The 12598-nt window shown below is 40.8% G+C and overlaps 1 protein-coding gene across 1 annotated transcript in view; it reads left to right on the forward strand.

Moving 5' to 3' along the window:
- FBN1 (fibrillin 1) overlaps positions 1–12598 on the forward strand; it is a 213232-nt gene that overhangs the window by 859 nt on the left and 199775 nt on the right. The window lies entirely within an intron of this gene.

The following is a 12598-nucleotide window of genomic DNA, read 5'->3' on the forward strand; positions in this document are numbered from 1 at the left end:
TGGCACCATCCTTGGGACTTGTTAGTGTTTTCGCAGTGTCCAGTTCCCCCAATGGGCTTCAGCGAAAGGGAGGTCAGAGAGCTTGGGACAAATTGGATTGTTACAGTAGAAGAAAAGCCACTGTTATTACCCAGCCTGGTGAGACCTAGTGCAGTTGGGATGGTACTTTCCTTGGAGCCCCTGAAGTTGTAAGGAGGCAAGGTCTGGCTGTCTCTGTTCTCTTATGTTTAGTGAGGGTTATACTTCCCCCAAATCAAGCTCTGAGTGTGGGGTAGTGGTAACTATTGATCTGCAGCATCCTGCCCTCCCCTATTAAATACGGTAAACGGGTGTGATCATGCTGACAAAAGCAAGGAAAGTCCAAGCTAAGACTGCGACTGAGATTCATGCTGCTCTGCCCTTAGCTTAGGGTGACCAGATGTCCCAATTTTATAGGGACAGTCCCGATTTTGGGGTCTTTTTCTTATATAGGCTCCTATTACCCCTCACCCTGTCCCGATTTTTCACATTTGCTGTCTGGTCACCCTAGCTGGTCATAGATATACCATGTGCACTACACACCGAGCACAACAGGACTGGTAAGGATACGTTTTCAGCCTGATCCTGCATTCCCTGTGTACCCAGAACTTCCAGGAACTTTAGTGGGAGATTTGGATGAACCAGGATTGTACAATCCAGTCTTTGCTTTTTTGATAACTGTTAATTTTAACTCAAATTAAAGATTATTATATTTTAATGTTTTGTTGCTTGTTAATTTAATTTCTAGAAAAGAAAATAGAAAAAACCCAATCCCATTTCCCCCCCCCCTTTTAAAAAATAATTAGGGCCAGTCTTTCATTCCTTGTTCACACAGGACTCCCATTGTTTGCCTAAAAAAGAATGCCCATAACGCCAACCCTTTCAGATCAATTATGGTCTGTCATGCCTATTTAGACCATTTTGTAATATGTATCATTGCTCATTTGGTACCATTATGGTCTGATGTATAAAATATGTACCATCCTCACAATGCCACTCTTCTGGAGCTGTTAATATCTGGTATTAGTAGCTATATTGGCATATGTCCTAAGTACTCTTAAGTGTAATAAAATCATGGTGAAATGTCATGGAGCAGGCTTAGTAGTTTATTTTCAGTATTAAAGATTTCAGCCTGTAAAACAAAATGTCTTTAAAAATGCTGAAACAACACATTTCAAAACTTAATTGTTTTGTTAAATGGGAAACCTCAGAATAATACCTCATCACTGTATGGGTGTGTAATGTGGATTCCTGCCCCATCACCAGGGCAAAATTCTCAACTGTTGAAAATAGAGTTTATATGAATGTTCTGATACAAGCCTAGCTATATTTATATTAGCAGGCACCACAAATGAGCTGAATCTTGCAGTCTTTAATCTGGGAAATATTTCTCTTGAAATCAATGGGAGTTTTGCGTGAGTGAGAAGTGCAAGATGGGTGCTTATATTTTTCTTTATTTAATTATTTGCCTAATAAGGAAACATTATGGTTTTATTCTTAGAGGGTTAGATACATGGAATTCATTCTTTTACCAAATTATACATATAATGATCATGACGTATATCTATATGTAAGTGTGCAATGTGGTAATTTTATAGTTCCTTGAGCGAGGAGGTGTCTCAGGTTACTTTATCCTTTCTGGGCACATCTTGCAAAAAAACATACTCAAGTGATCAGTGTTTACTCATCCAAATAGTTTCAACAGCCTGGGTTTGCATGGTCAGGCCCTTTACTTCCAGGTGTCTTGTCACCAGAGAGATAGCTGGGCAGTGCACATTCTGGCACTTCTTACTTGGGCAAAACTGCTGTTGATGGCAAGGACTGCAAGCAAAGATGGCAAAGATAATTGTAAACAATAAAAGCTCTCAAAGGGTTAGAGAATTACTTTTCAGACAGATATTTACTATTCGTTCTATGACTTTCAACCATTTTTCTCTCTTTGCATAATTTGGGTTCTGAGTTAAAGTATCAAGTTGAAAAACATTATTACTTAATCATGACCAAATTCTGGCTTCCAGTACATGTGTTGTCTTCAGTGGGAGTTGTATGTGTGTGCTGGAAGACACAATTGCTTTGTTGAAAATAACCATTACTGTCTTTTTGTGGGTTGTTTAGAAAGTAATAAAAAAGCAAGAACAAATAGTTGAAATCAACAGCTTTTTCAAAGATGATATTGCAAGTATTGATTACTGCTGAAAACTGAAGAAATAGCACAACTGTCTAGTCCTGTGATTTGCTTCATGAGTTAGACATCTTTTATTTATAAAATATGTTGTAGCAATTGCATAAGAAATATTTGCAAGTGAGTTAATGTATTTTAGACAACACGAGAGTTTAGAGTTAACAGCAATATTAGTTTTAGACATTCCATTTGACCATGGCTTGGTTAATTATTTGGAATATTACAATTCTGATTTAGCGCCCTGGAAAGCAGATACTTAACAAGCTTATAGCATTTTGCCAAAGGGTCTGATCCAGTAAAACACAAAACAAATCATTAGTTCATTCAGTCATTATTAGTCCCTTTTTTGCACCTCATACTTAAGACTGACAGTAAAAAGTGACCAAATTGTTTAAGCAGTTGGAAATCTTTTCTTCTGTTAGCCATATAAACATCCTTATCATTGTTATGGGAAGTCCTGTTGGACATTTCCAATTTGGAAATCACAAGGACTTTCTTTGGTGTGGCAGTCTAATGTACAAAAAGAGCTGTCATTTTAACAGACAGGGTTGGGGTTAATTCTGAGAAATCCATATGGAAAATAGGCACTGAGTATATAGGAATTGCGGATACATTAGACAGAGAATCAGTGGTTGTTAAATAGACTTAAAACATTATTAGAAAATTCACTTGACCAGGAGAAGACACATTCACATTATTTTTCTCATTTGTCCATCACTACAAATATCTTTGGAGCTCTGAGAACTATAATATAAATCATAATGGTAGACTTTGTTTTCATGTTACTATAGTTCAGATAGTCTTTTTTTTGGGGAGGGGGGCAAGTAAGTCTGAATCTGGTTTTACAGTGTTTTCTGCTATTGATGGTCAGTGCGTGGACATGGGTGCCTCTTCAAAGATTTTCAGAGAGAAAATTGTAGTAGACTTTTCATTAGTGTTTGTTTGGTTAAACGAACACTGAAAAGCATGTAGCTTTTAAAAATATTAAGATTCTATGGGAACACGTTGGTTTTATATGTAAAATAATACAATTAGGGTTTACTGTTAATTTGTATCTAATTTCATACTAATTCTGTATTTTATTGCAAGTTTAAAGTTGGTTATTTTCTTCCTCACTATCATTGCTTTATCAGTTATGCCGATGAGATGGCTGAAAGCTAGAAGAGGACTTTAACTGGAGCAGATGCTCCTCTATGTTAGCCTGAGCCTTAAGACTTCAAGCCTGCTTCTTGGCCTGTAACTTAGAATTCTGACTCAAACATTATGCCATTGAGCAAATGTCATTTTAGCAAAAGCTGAATCCCTTGTGTTTTAAAGTCAGTTCCTCTAATCTAACATGCATGTTGACATGCTAGTTTCATATTTTTATTAGTTGATCAGAAAACTATTATCAAGGTAGTAACTGTTTTTTCAGAAAGTATAATTTGATTTTTCGGTGTCAGTTTCCATATCCAAATACCTACTGCAACATGGTAAATAGACGTATCTCTGGAATCCATTATGGTTTACCCTATAAGATGTTTTAAAATAATAAACACCTTATGTGTATATAGATAGATCTTTCATCCAGAAGAGTCCCAAGAGCTTTAAAGACTGTTAGTATATTATATTGTAAGGGTCTTATCCTGTAACCCTTGAACTCCTAAAACTCTCACTGTTGTCACTTGGAGTTTTGCCCAAGTAAGGACTGTTGGACTGGGCCTCCAATGGGAAACTTTCTAAATAATATACACTTGAAGAACATGATGTGTAAACTTAACCCTTGGATATAAAGTAAAAGTCAGTTATTTCTTATGATCTGGTCCCTTTTGGACTAAATGGCAGAGAGATATTTTGTTTTATTATGGTTATCTACATTGATTAGAATTTCTCCCCAAAATGGGGCAAAGACCTTGTAACTTTAAAAAGAGTGAAACAATTACTATATAAGACAAGTGGTTATTTGCTTCCTCTCAAAGTGTAATGGTGGAAGAGGGTAATACCTAGCTTAACAATCAGTTGAAACTGAAATTTTAAAATGACTAAGGTTTCTTTGAGGTAGCTGTACCATGAGATAACAGATTATTCTAAATAAGACTATAATTAAATAAATTCATACTAGACCTGAACGGTTGTTTTTTTTAAATTGGAAATGATGGTGAATATTACAGAACAGAATAATTGGCACTGATCTGATTCATGAAACTCTGGGTGAAACAAATTAAGCTCTCCTGCAGCAGATTATTATCCTTTTGGGATTAAATGTTGCTTGCCTTAGGCCCGAAAGCAAGATGCACTGGTTTTACAGGGGCTAAATAAACTTGAATAAACCAGGCAGGATTTGGTCTTTCATTTGCATCACTGCTCACTGAAATAAAATAAGTCTTATAAATCTATAACATAATTCCAGTTTTCTAATATATAATTAAGGCTTCTGGTTTTCATTTAAAACCAATACTTGCCACTAAAAACCTGCTGAAGAAAAGCAGACTTACCGTACTGGTAAATATTGGTTTATACTGAAAACCTCAAACATTTTTCTTACCACTTCTGGCCTGCACACCTCTGGCTGTCCACTTATGCCACACCCAGTCAGTGTCAGACTCTGGATCTGAGTGAAACTGAAAGCTGAAAACTTTGAATTGGGAACAAAGTGAAAAGAATGTAAATGCAGGGCAAATTGGGTCTTTTGGCTTTAGAGATGATTGCCAGTACATATCTCTTGTAAATCGCAGCATTAAGAGGGGACACCATCAACTTGAAATCTGGCCAATTAATAAAATTAACAAACTGCTGCTATTTTTTTTAATATATATATATACAATGTGATAGCAATCAGTCTGAGTTTGGTTGCTTACAAACACACAGGAAGGCATAGTTCAGGTCCCATAGATCTTGCATCCATACTGGCTTTAAATTGTAAGATTGCAGTACTAGCAGATCCTGAGGCAAAATTAAGGCCTTTGACAGTTAAAAGTAGTTTTGGGTACTACGCTTGTCCCTGAGTCTACTTGCCATTGATGGTAGTTGTTACAATTACATTTTCCTGTAGGTGAACTGAGGTCTAATTCAGATCAGAATGAAATGAGTGAGGAGATTTTGGCTTAGTCCCTAATGCACATGTGAACATAAGAATGGTCATACTGGGTCAGACCAAAGGTCCATCCAGCCCAATATCCTGTCTACCGACAGTGGCCAATACCAGGTGCCCAGAGGGAGTGAACCTAACAGGTAATGATCAAGTGATCTCTCTCCTGCCATCCATCTCCACCCTCTGACAAACATAGGCTAGGGACACCATTCCTTACCCATCCTGGCTAATAGCCATTAATGGACTTAACCTCCATGAATTTATCTAGTTCTCTTTTAAACCATGTTATAGTCCTAGCCGTCACAACCTCCTCAGGCAAGGAGTTCCACAGGTTGACTGTGTGCTATTTGAAGAACTTCCTTTTATTTGTTTTAAACCTGCTGCCCATTAATTTCTTTTGGTGGCCCCTAGTTCTTATATTATGGGAACAAGTAAATAACTTTTCCTTATTCACTTTCTCCACACCACTCATGATTTTATATAACTCTATCATATCCCCCCTTAGTCTCCTCTTTTCCAAGCTGAAAAGTCCTAGCCTCTTTAATCTCTCCTCATATGGGACCCGTTCCAAACCCCTACTCATTTTAGTTGCCCTTCTCTGAACCTTTTCTACTGCCCGTATATCTTTTTTGAGATGAGGAGACCGCATCTGTACGCAGTATTCAAGATGTGGACATACCATGGATTTATATAAGGGCAATAAGATATTCTCCGTCTTATTCTCTATCCCTTTTTGAATGATTGATTCCTAACATCCTGTTTGCTTTTCTGATTGTCGCTGCACACTGCGTGGACGTCTTCAGAGAACTATCCACGATGACTCCAAGATCTCTTTCCTGATTAGTTGAAGCTGAATTAGCCCCCATCATATTGTATGTATAGTTGGGGTTATTTTTTCCAGTGTGCATTACTTTACATTTATCCACATTAAATTTCATTTGCCATTTTGTTGCCCAATCACTTAGTTTTGTGAGATCTTTTTGAAGTTTTTCACAGTCTGCTTTGGTCTTAACTATCTTGAACAGTTTAGTATCATCTGCAAACTTTGCCACCTCACTGTTTATCCCTTTCTCCAGATCATTTATGAATAAGTTGAATAGGATTGGTCTAGGACTGACTCTTGGGGAACACCACTAGTCACCCCTCTCCATTCTGAAAATTTATCATTTATTCCTATCCTTTGTTCCCTGTCTTTTAACCAGTTCTCAATCCGTGAAAGGACCTTCTCTCTTATCCCATGACAACTTAATTTATGTAAGAGTCTTTGGTGAGGGACCTTGTCAAAGGCTTTCTGGAAATCTAAGTACATTATGTCCACTGGATCCCCCTTGTCCACATGTTTGTTGACCACTTCAAAGAACTCTAATAGATTAGTAAGACATGATTTCCCTTTACAGAAACCATGTTGACTTTTGCCCAACAATTTATGTTCTTCTATGTGTCTGATAATTTTATTCTTTACTATTGTTTCAACTAATTTGCCCGGTACTGACATTAGACTTACTGGTCTGTAATTGCCAGGATCACCTCTAGAGCCCTTTTTAAATATTGGCATTACATTAGCTATCTTCCAATCATTGGGTACAGAAGCTGATTTAAAGGACAGGTTACAAACTATAGTTAATAGTTCCGCAATTTCACATTTGAGTTCTTCCAGAACTCTTGGGTGAATGCCATCTGGTCCTGGTGACTTGTTACTGTTAAGTTTATCAATTAATTCCAAAACCTCCTCTAGTAACACGTCAATCTGTGACAATTCCTCAGATTTATCACCTACAAAGGTCAGCTCAGGTTTGGGAATCTCCCTAACATCCTCAGCTACGAAGACTGAAGCAAAGAATTCATTTAGTTTCTCCGCAATGACTTTATCGTCTTTAAGTGCTCCTTTTGTATCTTGATCATCCCCGGGGCCCCACTCGTTGTTCAACAGGCTTCCTGCTTCTGATGTACTTAAAAAACATTTTGTTACTATCTTTTGAGTTTTTGGCTAGCTGATCTTCAAACTCCTTTTTGGCTTTTCTTATTACATTTTTACACTTAATTTGGCAGTGTTTATGCTCCTTTCTATTTACCTCACTAGGATTTGACTTCCACTTTTTAAAAGATGCCTTTTTATCTCTCACTGCTTCTTTTACATGGTTGTTAAGCCACGGTGGCTCCTTTTTAGTTCTTTTACTGTGTTTTTTAATTTGGGGTATACATTTAAGTTGGGGTATACATTTATGTGGATCCTCTCGTGCCTAAAAAACAGAGTATGAGACTATTTGATAAAGGCAGGGTCGCCCAGAGGATTCCGGGGGCCTGGGGTCTTCGGAGGCGGGGGGATTAAATCGCATTTAATCCTTGATAATACAGATGTCTTCTTCTGTGTGCTGTTTAATTAGTCTGTTGGTTTTTTTTTTTATGAGAATATTTATTTTTCTGTGAATTTAGTGAAAGCTGTCTTATAGCCTTGGAATCCTCTATTCACAGCCAGGAGCAGTGCAAGTATCCCCACACCACCTTGCCAATGTCAGTCTGTTTCTGGAGCTTCTAGGAGGGAGAGAGTAATTCAGTCTCCAGGTCCATGAGATCCCTGTGCTCTCCATTTATACTTCTAATTATTGCGGTGTGACCATCTCTCTCTAAACTGGATTACCCAAGACACCCCAAAGATCCTGCTTTGTGATCTGCATTGGCAGATTCCTGGGCCTGTGTGGATCACAATTTAGGATTGGGGACCCATCCAAATAATTTCAGGCAGATCACTGAAAAGCAATCAAGAATCATCATCAAGGGCAGTATTCCAACCAGCAAGTGACCTGGAGGCTCTATATTCCATTACCAATCTCCTGAGCCACCCTGCTCCCCAGCACGTCTTTCTTTCTTCCATCAAATGCAGATGTTTTAACTGGATTCTGAGTCAGGGCACAAATATCTTTTGACATGCTGGTTGTGTATTATTTGATAGTTGAGCCAGAAATCCTCAATTGAAAAAACCCAAGTTATTCTATAGATTCTCAGTAATAAATCGTAACTAGAACAGAGAGAGTAAACAGACTATAGTAAAGCGAATACAGCACAGCTGCTCTGCAATACAGGATGAAACATAGCTGTAGCGTAAATATTGTAAAACTGGCTCCAGGCAATCAGGTGAAGCCTGATCACCAAGTGCCACTTTGCCAGGAAGACACTTCAATGTGCAGATCAGGGTGAGATATTTTTTCCTGCTTAATTGACTGCGCAGGATAGACCATGGCAGGCTGCCTAGCAGGCTGCAAGGTGGGGGGGTCACAATTGGCCATTGGACAGGGTATTTGATTGGACCACTTTCTGCCTGTCCAACAGGCTGGGGGTTTCATGATGGCTAGCCCTGTAGCCTGGAAAGTGAAACATAGTAGTCTGGCACGGATTAGGAAAGGTCATGTGCAAGGCTGGCTACATGTGACCAAGTGATTGGCAGGTCAGAAATGGGGTCATGCTATGACTCCTGTTTACAGGGCTAGATATGTAGTAGGACTTGAATCTGTTTCCACGTGCCTGTTCCACTGCATCATTTTGCTGTAGAGATGTGTAGGGTGTTGGCTTTCCATGGTTTGGTATCCATGTGTGTGCTATGGCTTCTGATTTTGTATTGGTGTCTTTTTTTTTTTTTTTTTTTTTTATTTCTTGTATTGCCTTGCCCATAGGACTGTACCCTTTTTGATATGTGTCCATCTGCAGACAGTTTATTTGCTGCAGTTTACCATGTTAGGTCAGATGGGCAGTGCTCACCCAAAGACGGGCGAGTGGTAACCAGTGCATAGAAACTGAACGCTTAGTTGGAGTGGGGCTGGAGGAAGAGTAACAGTGGCAGAATTAAGTCTGATTGTCGTAACTTCCATGGAAGTTGGAGGGAGGAGCGCAGATTGCAGGAGGGAAGAGTTTGGAGAAGGCACCAGGAAGCCAGTCTGTGTGCATGTGGCTGGAATGGTAGCTGCAGTTGCGGCACCTCTGTTTATAGTTTTTAATAAAGACAGTTTAGTTTTAGAAACATGGAGGCCTCTCATGTTATTACCCACCACGTGGTACATGAAATACTGATAATTCTTGGTTGGGGGCCAGTCTGCACACTGCTCGATAGATTCAGCCTGACCTCATATGGTTGTCTCATTACCCAGGCAAACTACTCTGCATGGGGCTTAACCCACCTATTCTGGGTAGTTTGGGCCTGTATTTGGGCTCCAGGACCCTGGCAATTTGATGTAAGCCTAGGTCCTTATAAGTCTCTTTGGAGGAGGTAGGAGGGACATTTTGGCTTGGACTGCCTATCTGCCCTCTTACATTGGCTGTTGTTGAATGAAGTTGTAGCCTTTGTTTTCCGCTCAGGTTCATTTATCTCCTCATTGGTGTGCTGCCATTCAGCAAAAGTGTTGCTCACTTAGTACAAAGAGTGTCTTGTTTGTTATGACTTGTGTTCCATATTTAACTCTGTATGGACTTTAAAGAAAATTTTCATCGCGGTTATTTTGGACATATCTGTGCATTTAGCTGCATCTGATTACTAGCACATTGACAACATGGGGACCTAACAAAAGCACCGTTGAACTGTTTGCATAACGAAGCAAAAGAGAACTCCTTTTCATAGAAATGTATTGAGCAAAGACACACGGGCCATGTCCTACCACTATTTGGAAAAACCCTCATAGGTACTAGTGAATTTCTACTCATAGAGGCCCCCAGGAATCATTCTGGGGTGGGGGAATAATTTGTATTCCTCCCACCTCTCCCACACCAACCTGGAAGATTCTTCCCCTAAACCTGCAGATATTTGAAGATGCATGAGGAAGCCTGGACACACAGAGGTGGTTGAGACATGTAGGTGAGAGCCTCCTGCATAGAAGTTTTTTTTGTTTGGTTTTGGTTTTTGTTTTTTTGCTGCTCCCCATGTCTAAAGTGAACTACAAAGTACCTTTCAATAGCTCTTCTTGAGAGCTCCAGTTCAGGCCAACAACTATACTCTGTAATACCATTCGATGTCTTACAGGACATAAAACCTTAGAATAATATTCTAATATTCATAATATTCTCTCCTTGTTTGGTGGCTGGAAGTCACTTTGGGCCCATTCCTGGGTCAAACAGAATGGAATGCACAAAAGATGAGTGATCCACCTGGACTGGAGAGCTGCTGAGGCTAAACCACTTCTGAGGAGGAAGGAAGCACTCCCCAAATGAGTCCATATACTGTTTGTGTAGCCACACATCCTTCCCCTGCCTCTCTTCCCAGGGCCACAAACTCATCTCAGACTGATTGTCATATTTCATGTGGACCTCTTCGTTCTTGGAGTGGGGAGGGAGGAGTGTGGAAAGCAGGTTCCTTTGTGGCTGGACAGCAGTCTGCTACAGAGAGATGCCGAATGGGAGCACGTGCCTCAAAGACAATGGATTGGTTGACAACTCCAAAGCTAAAGATGGCTGATTTCCCTTCTTGTGGCTCTTGGAGGTGGGATGGGCTAAAGTAGAGTGTCCACTAGCAGCAGCCCTTTCCCACTCCTCCACACCAGACATATTTAATTTACTTTAAAAAACACAGGAACAGTCTTGCTAACTGCAGGAGTTCAAAAACCACAAGTCCTCTCACCCTTAGATTGGCCTAAAAATCACAGGAGTTGAGGGGGTGAGGGAGAAGTTCAGGCAGATTTTCAAAGGCATGAACAGCAGTTAGGTGCCTAGCTCCTATTGACTTTCAACGGCAGGGAGGTTCCCAAGTGCCAGTTGTGCCTTTGAAAATCTCTCCCAAAATCAGGCTGTTTGGCCATCTGTCTGGATTTTAAACTCCCCCTGCCTCTCCACTGCCCCCAACATGTTTTCAACAGTGGAGCTTGAAAATTCAACTTTCAGAGCATACAGAGTACGTGCACACAAATTCAGGTCCTTTCCCCTGTTCACCTGCTCCCTAACTTACTTCCATTTCAATGCCTCCCCCTCCTTGGCTGCCTCCCCCAGTCCCTCACACTCCCAGCCTCACTGGCAACATCCTGCAACTCCAGTCCTCTGTGAGCTTCCAACAGGTGCTACCAGTCTCTAGCCTGCAGCGTTAGGGTGAATTCCCTTGAGTTCTTTCATCTAATACTCCCCAACACTCCACACACCTTCATGCCCTGTGGTGGAGGTGAGACTGCTGCTGTTGTCCTCAGAGAGAGGCTGCTCAGCTGTGTTGTGCTTTGCCTGCTCCGCTCAGAGCACACAAGATGTGTGCAAGCAGCCTCTAGCGGCCGAAGCAGGAAACGCCATGCAAATCCCGCAAAATTCCTGAGCTGCTTTTGTTTCTTTGTGAGACTGTAAGAGACTCCCACAATTGACCCCAATCACTGGCAATGAGATCGTGAATGTTGGCAGTGGTGCAGAAACCTTGAGCTAGTCCCTCCCTCGCTCCCCGGCTGGAACTACCTTGGGGTGACTACAGACATCTGCCTTGGCTCTAAAAGGTGAGGTGAAAGGAAGGATTGGGGTATGCCATCCCTTGAGCATGTTCTATAGTTCTTGCTCATGGAATGCATGGGAGACCCTTCATTCCCTTTTATGGACCATGCTTGGTTGGCCCAGCATGCCGTTAGTTTCCATGGCATGCTGGGTCTCATGTGCCTCATACTGCCACGTAAATTGGTCTAGGGCTGGACCCACTGACATTAGCATGTAGAACAATGAGAGAATGTGCCTAAGAATTTGCCATTCTATGGCTAAGCGTGAGAACAATGCATGGCTGTCAAGTCAGATGAATCTGTCCCTGCAAAATGATGACAGGAAGATTCCGTGAACCAGTGTAGCAGAGTCCCCTGATGTCAAATACCATCACCCAATTGCTGTATTTGGCGGGCCCAGTATGATAGGAGCTGGGGTTTGCAGGATGTTCAGTGTTGCTGAAGGAAAGATCTTGCAGGTCATTTTGAGTTCCTGACATGCGCATTGGCCTCAGGACTGCAGAGCCAAGAACACCCGTGGAGCTACTAAGTCTGTTCTTTCCTCAGCTGAACTGAGCCAAGATTCTGGGACAGTAGTACCGTCCTGTGAGGAGTAATTATCATGTTAAACTCACTGCATGGCACAGACACACCACACTCTCACACTACAGGGGAAGAAAATCAGACAGTCATAAGAGATCCTGTGTATGCCACACATACACGTGCATGAAACATGGCATAAGAATTTGGTGACATGGGACAGATGCTTAATGTCTTCTTTATGGGATAATAAGCACTATGGCTGAGCACTCTGGTTGTTTGTACTGAGACAAAGCACAATGGTAAAAATGCCTCATTTTGCTTGAGGATAACTGGCAAAACTAGTTTAATAATCAGTGGGATATGTGA

Source organism: Malaclemys terrapin, chromosome 10 (assembly GCF_027887155.1).
Source record: "Malaclemys terrapin pileata isolate rMalTer1 chromosome 10, rMalTer1.hap1, whole genome shotgun sequence".
Taxonomy (NCBI): Eukaryota; Metazoa; Chordata; order Testudines; family Emydidae; genus Malaclemys; species Malaclemys terrapin.